The sequence below is a fragment of the Desmodus rotundus genome, chromosome 4 (genome assembly GCF_022682495.2).
Source record: "Desmodus rotundus isolate HL8 chromosome 4, HLdesRot8A.1, whole genome shotgun sequence".
NCBI classification, from domain to species: Eukaryota; Metazoa; Chordata; class Mammalia; order Chiroptera; family Phyllostomidae; genus Desmodus; species Desmodus rotundus.
The window spans coordinates 81,394-84,337 of record NC_071390.1 but is presented as its reverse complement, the minus strand read 5'-3'; the positions used below and the strand labels follow the sequence as shown (position 1 = coordinate 84,337).

The following is a 2,944-nucleotide window of genomic DNA, read 5'->3' as shown; positions in this document are numbered from 1 at the left end:
CCATTTACTTAAGGAAGATGTAACAATTTAAGTAAAGTAACTTATTCTCAGAACAGAATGGTTATATCAGTGAAATATGGAACAATGTTCTAAGGTAGCTTGTGGATATACAACTTGTATTTGAAGTTTCAAAGGTGGCAATGAAGAGGGCTAACACTTTGCACTTGGCACGTTGATTTTAAACTGGCTGTTAAGGAAGGGAAGGCTGAGCTTTGCGCAGTGGCAGTATCGTAGCCAATGAGGTTTATCTGAGGCGCGATTATTGCTAAAAGAAAGGGAAGACTGAGAAATTAGGATTGTCATCTCATTTCTTCCTAAGAGGTTTAGTTGCCACAGTTTGGTTTAGGAAGAGAGCTTCAGCACCATCACCTCAGCTTCAGACAGTGACACTCCTAGCAAGAGCCTGTTGACCCTCTTACCGTCTCCTCGTGTCTTAAAGTTTTGGGAGTTGCCCAACACTAATCAACCTGCCAGGTGTGCTGGCTTTTTTCCTAAATTACCTGCATGTCCCCCATTTCACTGTTGAAATCTAAGACTCTGTTCTTCCATATTCCAAAATACCCTATATACCCAATATCACCTCAATTTATTTGGTATTCATTTGAATGTGAATTCCCCTTGTCCATGTATTAGACACTGAATACCTCCCATTAATCAGATTAATTTGATTTGATTGTCATCTTAGCTGTGAGAATATAGAAGGTATGATAAAAAATAATTTTCTAATCCCCACAAGTTTGGTTATCCAGCCATGTGGCGTTCGTGGGCGGGACAGTAACTTCTGGAAAGTGTAGTCTCTGAGAGATCATGGGCATCTCCTGGCGAAAGTAAGCATTATTATTATTTTTTGCTCTGTCAGCCTTTTTGGTCTATTCCTGCAGGGCTTGGTATAATTTAGTAGTGCTGGGAGTTATTTTCTTCTCTTGTATACTTACATTGGCATGAAAACCTGTTTCTGAGGCCAGCTGCTTGGAGTTAGAGATTCAGGAATGTTTTTTATGGGCTCCTGGCTCTGTTTACATTGTGAGGACTCGGTTCTGCTCCTGCATCTGGCAACTGGGCTCCATTGTCCAGCTGTAACCCTGGAGTGTGGCTGTGGGGTCCTGGTTACAGATCTGGGTTCTGTTTCCTGGGTCTGTGGCCTGAGGTTGAATCTGTGTGTCTGGGATCTGGAGTCTCTTATGCTGTGGCTTCATGTCCTGAGTTGGTGTTTGTTGTTGATGTTGGTGCAGCTCTGGTTCTCGGGTCTGATGTATGGAACCTGGTGTCCAGGGTTCTCTGTCAGTCTCTGGTGTCTAGTGTCTGGCATTCAGGGTCCATGATCTGACCTGGGTTGTAGGGACAGTTTTGGGATTGGGGCCGGGGTGTGGGGTTCAGCTTTTGGTTCTGGGTCTGCTCCGGGGTCCAGGTTCTGGACCCAAGGGCCTGTGTCCTGTCCTGAGTCTGTCTGTGGCATCTGGCATCTGTGAAGTGATGTTCATTGGCTCCAATTCAATGCCAGCAGGAGTTCTGGAGTTGGGGTGTGGGGAAGAAGGAAACGTTATGTAGTGCAAATAGCTCCGTTTTGAAAGTAATGGTTGTGAGTGCAGCAAGGCTGTTAGGAAGCTCGGTATTGTTCCAGGTGAATCATGAGGCAGCACCTCTGTGGGTCAGCCCAATGGTGCTGCTGCTTAGTTGTGAAAGCATCATGGTTGTGAGGGGGCCCTGAAGTGAGGCAGCCCCGGGGCAAGTTCCCCCTCACCCTGTGCTGCTCAGGGTTTCTCTGCTCTTTCTGGTCTGGTCCTGACATTTCCTCTCTGCTCGGCTGCATTTGCAAACAAAGAAACGCGCATTGGAAAAAGGGTCCCTCCTAGTGAGGAGATCGGGCTGGGTGAGCAGAGAAAAGGCCTCTGGTGTTGTCACCAGAGCTGTGTAGGTTATTTTCATTCTTAAATTATGCCAAGTTTTCCTCTTTTACCTTCTCTCTCTCTCTCTATCTTTCTCTCTCTTTACCCAAACTGAGACTGCCTTTTTTTTGTGGCAGCTTACTTAAATTATACAGAAAAATAAAAATTAATTCAAAATACTACCCAAACAGGTAACAACTGCTATTGTTTTAACTATATACCCTTCCAGACAGCTCTCCTTGCCTATTTCCATTCTTCTACTTTCTCTGGATTTAATTTATTTTTCTGGGTTTGTAATATGGATACAGAACATGTGAATTTCCAACTGTTTCCCACTAATGTGCAGATTTGTCACTGTGTTTTCACATAGATTTTTAATGTATTATTTTAAATACTCAGTTGGAATGATTTTTTAACTTCAATTGTGATTCATTTTGAGGGACATTTAGAAGTGCATTTCATATCTTGTAAGTGTAAGAATTTTGTGGTGACACTTACAACTGACTTCTAAATTATGTACAGTGAGAGCCAGAAACTTCATGTAATTTCAATGCTTGGAAATTTTTTTAAAACTTCATTACAATATGGTCAATGTAAAAAACGTTGTAAGCATGCATCTCTGCTGCCATCTCGTGGTCATTTTGGGAATAACACCTCAGGGCCGGCCAGCAGGAAAAGCTGTGTATAGTCGGTTATCTGTCAATGTTGAATCCAATTTGCTGCTCATGGTGTTTCTCATATTCTCATTGAATTTTTTGAGGTGGTCTCTTGTTTCTGAAAGAGGAATGCTGTATTCCTGATGAGATAGGTTTGTTAAATCTATTAGGATTATAAATTTTTGTTTGTGTCTGTGTTCTATATAACTTAAGTTTATGACATTAAGTACATGGTGAATTTGGATATTCCGGGTAAATTCAACTTTTTGATAGGAAGTACTCATCCTCTGTAGTCATGCTTTTTACCTTCAAGTCTACTGCATGTTATTATGTAATTTTCATGTGGTTTATGTTTCCATAATACAGGGTGGGCAAAAGTAGGTTTATAGAGACAAAGATTAT

General features: G+C 41.9%; 1 pseudogene; it reads left to right on the top strand.

The window, feature by feature from the left end:
• Window positions 1-208: 208 nt before the first annotated feature.
• On the top strand, window positions 209-276 carry LOC128780783 (U4 spliceosomal RNA; annotated as a pseudogene).
• Window positions 277-2,944: the final 2,668 nt, after the last annotated feature.